The 13,036-nt window shown below is 39.6% G+C and overlaps 1 long non-coding RNA gene across 1 annotated transcript; it reads left to right on the forward strand.

Annotated features, from left to right (window-relative positions):
• The first annotated feature begins 7,775 nt into the window (after positions 1-7,775).
• Positions 7,776-13,030, forward strand: LOC144702633 (uncharacterized). Its single transcript, XR_013581299.1, has 3 exons — positions 7,776-7,943; positions 8,850-8,932; positions 12,831-13,030. It is a non-coding gene; the product is annotated as an uncharacterized LOC144702633 (long non-coding RNA).
• Positions 13,031-13,036: the final 6 nt, after the last annotated feature.

Raw genomic sequence — 13,036 nt, forward strand, 5'->3', positions numbered from 1 at the left:
TTTCGGGAACAGTAAATTACAGCAATAAAAAATTAAACTTGGTAAGTTTAATTTTTTACTGCTTAACTATTAATTTTCTATTACAGACACCGAATCATTCACTTCCAAATTAATAACTATATTTTTCTTAAAATACTCTGCTACCTTATAAAATAAAGTATTTTGCATTGCATATCTTACTATCATTAGATAAGATAATTATAATTCTGAGTTTCATTAGAGCACTTACCTATTTGTTAAAATGTTTATTATTCTCTAGTGTCACTTATGTAGTATTTTTCCTTTTTGCATTGTCTTATCGATCTATTACTCTATTATACAACCATTTCCTCGTGTTATATATCTTATCTTGCATTTTTCTTAGCGGTAACTCAAACATTAAATGTTTCTGTAAAGCCCTATACTTGGGGAGATGACCTCACTCGTACTATGCATATTAGATTGAGTTTTCTATAATTATATATTTATTGGGTTTCAGGAAAAGTAAATTACAGCAATAAAAAAATAAACTTGGTAAGTGGCCTTCATCAGGCGTCTCTTTAAAGAGGAAGAATAATCTTTCGAAGAATGGTGTTTCCGAATCCATGACTCGCACTTATACTAAGGGAAGAGTGCATTTGAGAATGAATGTTATATTGTTCAAGGAGTTTTGGTGTTTATGAAGGTTCATTTGATGATAGATTATATAATTCAACACTTGATGGGAAGGAGATGAATGAGGTATTAAGTCTCAAGCATAACAATTACTTCACTTTGGGAATGTTTTCGTGTCTAATGTTGTGAACTCATTCTTGGCAATGGGAAATAAACTATTGATTCCAAGTCCAAGAGGTGCATTGTTTCGGAGTATAGAGGTGAAGCCAAATGACTTAACGTTGTGTTATACAGGCTATGATGTGGATGAATAAATTAAAGTATTCTGCAGCATCAGACAATAACACAATCGAAGGACATCGATAAAACCACGAAATGAAGTACCTTTGCACGTATCACATTCGTGATTTCTTGGATCCCGGAGTGAGAAGAGTCAAAGTGCTCAAATGTGCAGCCTCTAGAAATATCCCTGTAATCCTTGGCAAGGGGAATCTCCTTCTTCTCATTGGCGAGCCCCATTATCGCTGACGAGCCACATTCCCTGTAGTCCTCATTACGCCATTCCGATCGTGTCGGGCATGGAAAGGGGTGTTGGGGAGAAGGGAGAATAAGGTGAAGGTCCCCCTAATCCATTCTGACCTTGATGAATTCCATTCAGTGGCTTCCCTTTATTTATACTAAGCTGGTATTTTTCATCAAAACCCCCAAAACGCAGGTGTATTTTTTGACGTCCAAAAGAAAATTGGCGTGTGACCTGCTTGGACTATGTATAGTTCACCAGTGGCCCATTTACCTTTATCGGACTTACAATTTAATTAAATATATTATCACATCGACTAATTATTGTTGGATCGATTTAACTCAATTGATAGGTGTAGATTCCAACATCGTGTTGTAGAGGATAAAAAGGAGTGTGTATCAACTGACTTCATGGAACATGTTCGTCATCAGTTTTCATGAATGCATGGTCCTTGGACGACTTAGGGTATGGTCAACCATTAAACCCTACTCGTTCATCTAAGTTAGTACTAATGCAATCAGAAATTATCTCTGAACTCTTCTCTAATACTTTTCTCCCTTGGCCAAGGACTTCATTCTATGATCCACGTTAAGCCGTAACCTGATATAGCTAGGGTGGACAATCACGTCTTGACCGCTCAATCGTATTCTCGAACTTCTTAATTTACCAAACTAAGACTGTTTTTGGAGGCTTGTTGTTCATAGTCACAGTACAACTATCCGTCCACAAGACGTCTTTGGTGTCTCAGGTCTAAATGTCACTTGCACAATCGTGACGTGAATCAACCTGATTGATAATTCAATATAATATATTTGAGGAGTTCGTACGTATCAATTCAGTCAACTCTTTTTCACTAAAGAGCACCCACCTTCTGTACTTAATGTCTGAAAACTAATAACTATGGGACTAGCCATACTCACCATATGAACGAGGCTATATAATGTTATTCCATTCGGATATTTTAATGTCCTCGTCGTGTATCCTTGCAATAGGAATGTTTACAACACATGCTTAAAAACTACTTATCATAATTCATAATTCACCAAGTCTGATCATGTAAACATGGACTTCGTTATGAAAATCACACAACACTATAATGAATATGTTAAATCAATGAACATCGAATAAAATGTGGAATGTGTGATTGGTTTGGTGAGCACATGTATTTCCATCATATAATTCTCTCTGATCATAAAGCAACAAACATCGTCATGATTTGAGCTGTGATATTTGATGAAGGCCAAATGAGTGAACACCCACCTTTACCAGTCTCTATCATATCTTGTTGTAGATACCATTCCTCGAAACACTTGGGTGGGGGTGGAGAAGTGTAGAACAAACTCAGTTGATGGTTTAACATTTTGTTACTCCTAGTACGGGTAATTTAGGGTAACTAACACATACCATTACAAATAGATATGGCAAGGGGGTGATGCGGCATGAGTCACTTGTAGGGGACCTTTTTGAATTATGTTTATTTGCAAGTAATGGTAAACAAGTTGATTGGACCAAACTAAGGGTTCAAGTTCATGATGAATATATCTCTAACTAGGTCAACTTTAAGGTTAGTAAGGAACCCATCAACAATTTTATCAGCTTACTTCTAGTACTTAGTAAGGGTCTATCGCTTACTGAGCTGGGTAGCTAATTAGGGGGAATTAGAATAAGAATTTTAACTTCCATTAATTTTAGTTATTTAGATGGTTTATTTTCAACGAAAAAAATATCAATATACTTTTACTATGTGTGGTAAATTTTCTGTGCAAAGCATAGACATTATGTGATTTTTAGATTTTTTTTTAAGAACTTTGTGTTGTCTCTAAAGGGAGATAAAAATTCTGAAGTTAATTTGGTTGTATTCCCTTGTCCAGTTCAAAGTCGTTGAACCGGATGAAGAGAGGTGTCTGAACCATTACCAAACTGAGTTAACTTTATTCGGGAACCATTCCCAACAAGTTGAGAGAGAGAGAGATATCACGTGTAATCGTAAGCTCTCCGCCGCTGAACCTGTGGTTGGAAGTGCAACTTGTGTGCTCGGCTTTCATGCTCCACCGCTATTTGCGCTGGCAGAGGTACTCTCACGTGCGGTTCAACAAAATGATGATATGTGGAGTTCCATATATTATTTTGACACGTGTGAGTAGGTGTTGGAAAGCTTAAGACGTTATATATAAGTTTAAGTGGATACAATAAGCATAGGAAAACTCTGGGGGAGGTAGCATGAGAAGAAGAAAAAAACCTTTTTATTACACCCAAGAGGATTTCTTCAACTCCCTACCAACTGGCTTCAAGATCAAGGACGCTCCTAGATGACTCCTTCCAGCTTCAGGATCAAGGTCGACCAGGAACAAGCTCAGCAAGGAAGAAAATAGAACAGAACAATACTAAGTTCTTGGATACACTCAAGGAGTGTGAGGGGGGCCCTTTTAAAGGGATACATGTGTTTGTTTCGACCATTCTTGATGGTTGGATCATAGATGAACATCCAAGATTGAGTTCTTCAGGCCTCATTCTAGGTTATCAAACCCAAACAAACCATATTCTTTCCCTCCAGGTTGAATTTGGAGGGAAAATAACAAGATGGTTAGAGTTAGTTACAAATCATCCACAGCCCATGGATTCGAGCTGGAATGCATGGATGGATGAATTCCAGCTCATGAATCCTCGACCGTGGCCTCTCCACTATCAGATAACTATCAACTAGAGCCCCCCTTAGGTGTCTTGTTCATCTTGATGGCCTCCAAGGACCTTCAAGAATGTTTTCTTCATGCTCTTTCACAACAATCCTATCGGCTGAGTGTGGTCCACTAATTAGAATGCATCTTCTTGTTCATAGCTTCTTTTGGTCTGAAATTTTGTCTCAAGCCTCAAGACTCATTTCTTAACTTCATCATAAAACTTCATAACTTTCTGACCACCCAAAGTTAACATTTAACCCGCAAAGTGCACATACTAGGGAAATTATTAGATTCTTTTGTTGCTAATTCCATTCGTTCGTGGAATTTGTGTACATACTATCAGAAAGGTGGAAAAACTACTTCAAACATGCCTGAACACGGGTTGACCAGATATGAGAGAAGAAGGTTTTAAAGTCAAATTTTGTACAGTTCGTGAGTTTATCTGATGAGTTTCTTCATCCCACTTGTTTGTTTCCAAAATGCTGTGTAAGGGAAAAAAATTAGATTATTGGGGAAGAGCTACTACGTGAAGATCATGACCTTGGTCCGAGAGTGCAATAAAAAAATAAAAGATAAGTCATCTATGACTGCTATGAGCACATTTAGATTGAATGTTTTGTTACCTATATCTTATTCATCATTTTCATTAAGTTTATCTTTAGGCTCTGTCTTCCTCCAAGAGATAATCATGATTAAAAAGGGGCAGTTTTTATTTCCCGCCATTTCTTTACTTAATTACTGATTATTTTAGGAGGATCAAGTCATGAGAAGCACAACCATTCTCATCATTTTATTAATGATTAAGATTCTGATATTGTGGAGAAGTGTAAGATAGCCTGGGCTCCCTCCCTCTTTTTACATCCTTTTTGTATTGATTAGGCATTCCATTGCATTGTTGTATAACAATGAAATCAGTTCGTATATTGGGAACAGATGCTCCCTATTGTGTACGTTTAAGAAAGCAGATTTATAAGTTTTATTGCATAAAAATAAATAAAACAGCACAATCAAACTTGGGTAAAACCACATGATCAAACTTATCAGGGACGGTAAAACATGCTAGGATGAGAAAAACACGTGACATCAACTAGAGCTTGTCAATAAGAAACTTACTAGTAGGTTCAACTGGTTCTTCATGAAGAAGCTGATAGAGATGTATTAGTTGTAACGCTAACCATACTCTCATGATTTACCAAAGGTCATCTGAACATTATAACTATTCTGATTCGCAGGTGGTTTTTGAAACGTACTTACTGAGTTTTAGACCCATTTTTGCTACTGCACGTTGTGCACGCATGAGCGAGTAAATGTATTGCCTTATTGGGCCAATATTGCTGATGTTCGGAGCCGGTGTTGTTACGGGTCCCACAAAAAAAGGGATTAGCATTAGAGAAAGCACTAAGACGGCTTCGCTTGAACAATGCCTGACAGGACAAAGACGCTTAGGATTAGAATGATAAATGAGGCGCGGAAGCGGTGAATATATGAGGATTCGGACGCGAGTGAGCGAGCGTAAACATTAATACGAAGACGCGAGTGAGTTGGTAGTTTGGGTTCGATGCATATAATGACTCAGTGAATTATGCTGATATCCAAATCCAATGATCAGTAGTTCTGATGTGTGTCCCTCAAAGTTTCCTAGTCATGGGATACTATGGACAAAAAGTTATACAATTTATCCCAAAATCCCAAGTACTGGATACATTTGATTTATACATCTTCAACTCGCTTCATTTGTTCCAACATTTATGGAAAATTCTAAAATTATATTTATCCCTCTCTGTTGATGGACCGCGTGCTTATCAAATACTAGTTTTAGAGTACATAAGTGGAATCTTTAACAAATACTGTTGGTTAAGTCTGGATTGAACAAAGACACTGCATGGTTGTACTATATTTACTACCAACATTTGTCGTTTAATCCATTAGCAGTTTTACCTGTAAAAATTTGGCTCCTTGGAAAAAGTACAAAAATACAAGATTGAAAACACTATGAATTTTTACACTATGTGAAGTTTAATATTAAAACTTTTTTCCCGCATTGACACGTTCATTCTACTACCAGTCTTGTAGAGTTTCACCAACGCCCCTCTTTTTTTGCAATAGTTTGTGTTTATCATTCGAATTACCAGTTTTGGAGCAATACTCCAACGCGGGTAATGGTTTCTATTTTGATAAAGCTCAGTGCCCTTCATATTTAAATCAACCTTTTAATATTAATCATTGAATACTGTCAGCAAATGAAGTTTATAGCTCAAGTTAAATGTCATGAAGTTAAGTAAAATTAGATAGTACCTGGTCTTTACCTAAGTACATTAGGTTGAAGTAGGTCCTATTTACAAGGCTGAAAGGAAAAAAATGCCAGGAAGCATGAGAGAGCGAAGCCAGTTGTGTGAGGGCAATCGGAAGATGGAAAGTAAGTGTTAAAAAGTGTGTGACAGTGAGCAAGGTATAGAATTCAAGGGTAACATTGTGAACGAATTAGAGAAGTAGATAGTGAACCAATGAGGGAGTCGGAGGGATAAAATTGAGTGTATGAAGAGATAAAAATGCGGAATCAGAGAGAGTATGAGAATATGGAAGTGAAGAAGTGAGGTTGTGAGCGAAGCAGAGAAAGCGAATGAGATAGTGAGATACTGGATGTATGCGAGGGTTAAAGAGGGAGACAATGAGAGAGCGAGCGATGCAGAGAATGGCCGATGAAGAGCTTAGTATTTGGTAGGGGAGAACAAGGGAGCGAGATAGTGTGACAGGACGAAAATGTACGAGAGTTAGAGGGGGCGAGCGAGTGTGTGAGAGAATGATAAACTGAGAGAGTTGGAGGGGAATATAATAAGAGCGTGAGAAAGGCAAAGAATTATATATAGGATGAGTTAGATGAAGTAGGAGATAACAAGACACTGATAGAGTTATCAGGGGTGAAAAAGAGGGAGCCAAAAAGGGACCTAATGACACAGCGAGCGAGAGAGGAAATGAGAGTATAAGAAAGTGAAATGGGATAAAATGAGGGAGTGATAATGGAACATAACGGCAGAGTGAGAGGTAGAAAACATGAGAGCGAGAAAGGGGAACAATTGGAGTGAGAGGGAGAGAGGGGGAGATAGACATAACAAGAGTGAGAATAAAATGAATGAGTGAACGAGGGAGATAGTAAGATCATGTGGCAGGGAGAACATGGAGTGAGAATGAGAGTGAGAGTGAGCGAGGGCTATTGCGGGGTAGGAAGAACATAGGAGTTAGAGAGAGAGTGAGAAAAACCCATCATAAGGTAGGAAAGAACTAGTAAGAGAGTAAGAGTGGGAGAATGAGAGTAAGACCGGGTGTGAATGAGAGAGATGTAGGGTAAGAACGGAGAGAAATAGAAATGAAGAGCACCAAAGAAAGGAAGTGTACGAGGGAGGGAAAGGAAGATAATGATAGAATCAGATAGTAGAAGAGTGTGAGCGGAAGAGATAACTAGTTAATGATAGGGTGAAAGAAATATCTATCTGAGGTGATTTAGAGGCAGAAAGGAAGCGAGTGGCAGAAGGAGCGTGAGAGAGCGTGCGAAAGAGTGAGAGAGTGAGAGTTACTGAGGGAGAGAATGAGATAATGAGAGAAACATTGAGAGTGCTATAAAGGAAGGTGGTGAGAGCGATAAAGGGAGAGAGTGATGGAAGGGGATAGAAAGTGATTCGAAGGTCGAGGGGTAGACTCAATGAGTCAAAGTTTTAGAGTTGGAGAGAAAGAGAAAGTTGGTGTGGAAGATAAATGGAGTGAGAGGGCTATAACGAGACTGAGAAATGGGAAGAAAGAGAGGACAGAGTGCGAGAAAGCAAAGAAAAAATATCATTGATGAAAGACCTTACGTTTCCTCCTACAGCATCCTCTGCTCCTTATTTGGCCATACTTCCACGATTCAGAAACGAACCTCACCTGCAGGTAGGCATGGTCGTTCAGTTTGCTTTGTGCGAATCTGAGCAATTTATGCGTTCTGTTCGGATTTCCGAACAGAACAAAGTCTAAAATGAACCACACTTCGCACCTACCCCTCTCCGGTTCGTTCGTTCTTACCATCTCCCTTCTCGACTGCTCCCTCCGTTCGTCGTCAACTATCGCTCTCTCAGTCCCCCCGTGCTTGTTGTTCCAGCTATCGGATCACCCTCTACAAGGTACGAACTCTCTCGTTCTCTCCCTCTCCCTCTCCTTCTTCTTCTTTCTTTCACTGACTCTTCCTCCCTCTCTCCTTCTCCCTATTCTTCTCCATTTTTTCAACTCCCACATCCCTCTTCCTCTCCCTCGTCAATGTCTCTTCCTCTAACGGTCTCTATTGTTCTCCAATTCTGTCCCCCCATCTCTCATTCACTCTTCTTGTCCCTCTCCTTCTCCCTCTCCATTTTTATGTCTCCCCCTCTCACGGTTTCTCTTCTTCTGAAATACTCTCCCCTCCCCCTTCTCAATCACCCATTCTATCCCTCTCCCACTTCATTTCTATATCTCTCTCTCTCCATCTTCTTCTTTTTCCCTAATTCTCTGTCTCCCTTTCTCTCAACCACTCTTCCTGTCCCTCTCCCCCTCTATTTCTATGTCTCTCCCTCTCACGGTCTCTATTATTCTCCAACTCTCTATTCCCCCACTATAATTCACTCTTCCTCTCCCCCTCCCTTTCCCTCTCCCTCTCTATATCTATGTCTCTCCATCTTATGGTCTCTCTATTTCTGCAATGCTTTGTTTCCCCCTCTCTCAATCACTCGTCCTCCCTCTATCCTTCTCCATTTCTATGTCGCTCCTCTCCATCTTCTTCTTTTTCTCCAAATTTCTGTCTCCCCTTTCTTCAATCACTCTTCCTCTCCCTCTCCCTCTCCATTTCTATGTCTCTCCCTCTCACGATCTCTCTACTTCTGCAATGCTTTGTCTCCCCCTCTCTCAATCACTCATCCTCTCCCTCTCCCTATTATTCTTTCTTAACATACATCCTCTCCCTCTCCAGCCTTATCTCCAATTCTCTAACTACGCATTTTTTCGTGTGGTATGGAAACTCTTACTCTCTCTACATGGTTTTCGTTGGCATCCGGAAGGTTCACTATTCTGGCGTGGATTCGGGCGAGGAGCATTGGGAGCATTTTTGAAGTCATCCAGAATTGGAGTTGCTTAGTTTTGGGTAAGTTTTTATTGTTGAATCTGATGTTAGTGTGTACTGATTTGGCTTGGTGTTTCCAAATAATTTCCTCTTATCTATGTGGTTTTCACCATTTTTGTATGACAACGTAAATTTTTGGTTGTATTGCTGTCGTGAAGTCAATCAGTACTAATGTGTGAGTCGTATTGGGAAGGAATGGTTGTAATCCCCATAATTAAATTTTCAAAATCATGGTATTTGTGTTAGGTCTATGAAATAATAATTTTTTCGATAGACCAATGTATTCATACTATGTTGCATACAATTGGATCAGATAATATTTGGAAATGTTTCTGCTGATTTCTCCCTATCTTTGTCTCCCAATGGATTTATTTATCTTTCTCGCAATTCAGGATGAAATTGTAGTTTAAGATAGCTAGTACACCTCGATCCCATACGTATACTTCCTCTGAGAGCTCTGCATCCTCAGAGGGGAGTGTTGGCCAAAACCAAAAGAGGAGAAAGAGTAAGAAAGAATGCACTGCGCGTATACACTTCCCAGAGGTGGCGCCTAGGGTTTTCACATGCAATTTATGTGCGACTATCTTTGACTGACAAAGTACAGAAAAAGTGTACTTTTGTGGTCGCGCGTCAGAGACGACAAAAGAAGAGCTCGTACGCTTCATTTGTCAGTTAGCCGTACCATGGAATATTGTATGTAAATAATACTTCATACGACTACTGCGATACATCGCATAAGAGGAGATATCGATTCCATCTACAAAGGCTGAGAAGGAAAAGGCTTCAAGCTTTACACTAAGTTAAAGATTATTATTCGCCACCGATTGGAGAGTGTCGATAAAGTTGCCATTACTCTAGATTGTTGGACTTCTGCCAATCGAATCTCATTTAAGGACTCACCGATCATTGGGTAGATACAAAATAGAAAATGTGTGAATGTGCCCTCGCTATATGTCAGTTGGAGGGCTCGCATAATGGCGGGTGCTTGAGCGAGATTGTGTTGGAGGTTCTGGCCAACTTTAAGTTCAGCGCAAAGCTCGGCACAGATATGACAGACAATGCTTTGAATAATGCAACAATGATGGCGACATTAGAACGAGAGTTGCGCGCGATGAACCCCCGTTTTACAGCAAAGAGACATGTGTTGTGTATTGCGCGCATGATCTCCTTAATTATGCAGGCCGAACTGAAGGCGCTTCACGTCATCGATGATGGGCTTGAGGCAAGCTTTATTGACGAACCTTGATAACATGGCCTGAGGCGCCTCACAAACCTTGACAACGTGTTAGATGCGGAAGTCTCAGAACCTTCTATAATTTCCTTGGGGGATGTTGTTTGGCGCCTAAGAGAGGTGGTCGTCGCTATACGAGGATCATCGAAGAAAGAGGCAAAATATTTCTCCTATTACCAACAACTAAATATGTCAAACACGAAGAGGCTCTGTATAAATTGCCCTACAAGGTGGAGGTCAGCTTTCAAAATGCTATGCGGGTGCATTGAGAAAAGACTAGTTGTCCACATGATGATGTCAAACATTCTTCGCACACGTTCTTTACTTCACGCAGAATGGGACCTATTGGAAACATTAATCGACTTACTCAAACCACTCTAGGACGGTACTTTTGCCACTATTCAGAGCAAGTCGCCGACGTCAAATGAGGGCATAGTCATTATTAAGGGACTAAGGAGGCACCTTGAGTGTATTAGAGTGAGAGTAAGAAACCCCTCCATGCTTCCTGTGGGACACGGTATGTCTGTGATAGCATGGAAATATGCAGGATTTAAGACATAAATAATCCAATATGAGGGTTTAGTTAAGCTACATTTATAAAAAATAATTGGAGTTTCTGTCATTTTATTCCAATATGAGAGTTTAGTGTGCTACTTTGCAAGGTTCCTGGTTGCTTGAGCAGAAGAAAACAGGTTCTCAGGTGGAGGAGTGGAGTAGAAAGCTCACAAGCAGCCTGCTTAACCAGAACAAAAGAGTCAGCAAAGGGGATTAAGTCAACATGGTGACATGAGAAGCACATGGAAAAGAAGGCAGCCTGAGCTGGCGGAAGAAGATCCGACGGCTGTTTTTAGAAGAAAAAAAAGCAAACGATGGAAAAGGGGGCAAGAGAAGAAAGGTGGGAAAAGAAAATAAGAAAAGGGGAAGGAGGGAAGACGGAGGGACTATCGTCGTGTAGGAGGCGTCGGCAGGCGAAAGCGGAGGGTAGAGAACAGAAAGGACCTCGCCCCCTTGTGTAGAGATCCTTCCTCACCAGCTTGATTTCACATTGCTAACTCGCCAAGCTCCAGGCGTTAGATGTGGAGCCGTGAAGGAAGAGCTAGGAAAAGGAGCATCGTTGACGAGGTAGAAGAGGTACCTGGGCATTCGAACTCATCTAATTCTTGTGTCGAACCAATCACTACGATCTCTAAGTCAAATATCAAATACTTTCTGTTTAAAATTCCTTAATGTGAGAGTGATCTTTTCTTGCAATGTCTTTGTAAATCTAGTTCAGTTTTATCATTTCAAATAGTCAACGAAGATGCATGTTTCAATCAAACTTGTGGTTGCGCAAACAAGTTTCTAGTCTAAGTACAAGACCCCCCTCCTTGTGTTCGATCTTGGACTCACCAAAAGCAGCTCTGTAGAGTTAAGTAAACAAACAATAGTGAGTTATTGTCTAAGTTGAAATACACCACGATAAACGAGAGCTTAAATTTCAACTTAACAGTCTGCTAGGCAAAGGAACTCCTTATCTAGTGTATGTTCTGCCATGCGAGTGAAGTTAGAAAAATAGGTGTCTTTATTGACACGAAATGAGGCTTTCACTATTGCCTTTCTACTCGACCCATCCACGAAGTTTCGTTTGATTGATCCACAGACTAAGAATGATGTTCTATCTACCGTTCGCAATATCATGAAGTCCCATTCTATATCCAACAATGTTCTGAGTCGACCCACCGAACCATCTGCACTATCAACGGTGAGTCATTTCATACAAAGGGAGCTAGAAGAACTACTAGATCTGTCAAAAATACCACAAAGAGTTGAGCCTATTGAGGAGCTCCATGTATATGCGATGGCCCGCGATGGCCCGCGATGGCCCGCGATGGCCCCCCAGCTTTTGGTACAGAGGTGTTGCATTGGTGGAAGACGACACATAGCGTGAAAATTGCATTTTTCAGAGTTTTACTCTCTTACTTTCATGGTTGAATATCTGATTAATTTTACCCTCGTAACAGGTCAGTTTGTTAAATTTTCTCGTACTTCAAAAATATATAATATCTTTACTACTAAAATTTCCATTCATCTTGTAATTATATTAATTAAAATGTCTTCCTGCACTTATCATCTTCTAGAATTTGCCAACATCATAATATTTAGTAAACTATTTCATGACGATAACAACCAAACCCTTATAACCTCTCCATCTAAATAATTAACCCCCCTATTATATATACCGGTATACTGTGTAATAACTCAGAATGTTTTTAGTTTATTATAATTTGGTAAATGCAGACCAATTTTTTTTCAAACTCTGCGTAATTTTATGCAATTTCTGATAGAATTAACTATGTGTAGTTTAGGTATTATGTGTGAATTATGTTCATTTTGTGTGAATTTGTTTGTTTTATGCGGATTTGGTCATTTTGTCCAAATTTGTTCCTATGTGCGAAGTTGATCGTTTTCGTGGGAATTTGTTCCTTTTGGGCGCATTGTTCGGATTGTGCGAATTTGTGCGAATTTTTCGGGTTGTACGAATTTGTGCATATTATGTGAATTGTGCAAATTTTGCGAATTTGTTCGATTATCTGTTCTAATTTTGCACACAAAAGAACAGCACAACGAACGGCCCCCTATGTGGTTTGTTTGTGCGAATTTTTTGTTCATTTGAAACGAACAGAACAGAACGATCATGTCTACTTGCAGGTTGCTCGAGCTCTCTGTTGCCATAGTACCGCTTCTCGGAGAACACGGCTCTCTTCTTACATTTTCGCACTAATAAAAGAGAAGTATGACAGAGACTGTAGAAACGGAATAACTCTACAACTATTCGTCAAACGCACATCATGCAAATTTGGACATTTATAGGCGTTTTTACAAATAAACTTTACAATCAAATTTTTAAATAAATT

Source organism: Wolffia australiana, chromosome 4 (assembly GCF_029677425.1).
Source record: "Wolffia australiana isolate 7733 chromosome 4, ASM2967742v1".
Classification (NCBI taxonomy): Eukaryota; Viridiplantae; Streptophyta; class Magnoliopsida; order Alismatales; family Araceae; genus Wolffia; species Wolffia australiana.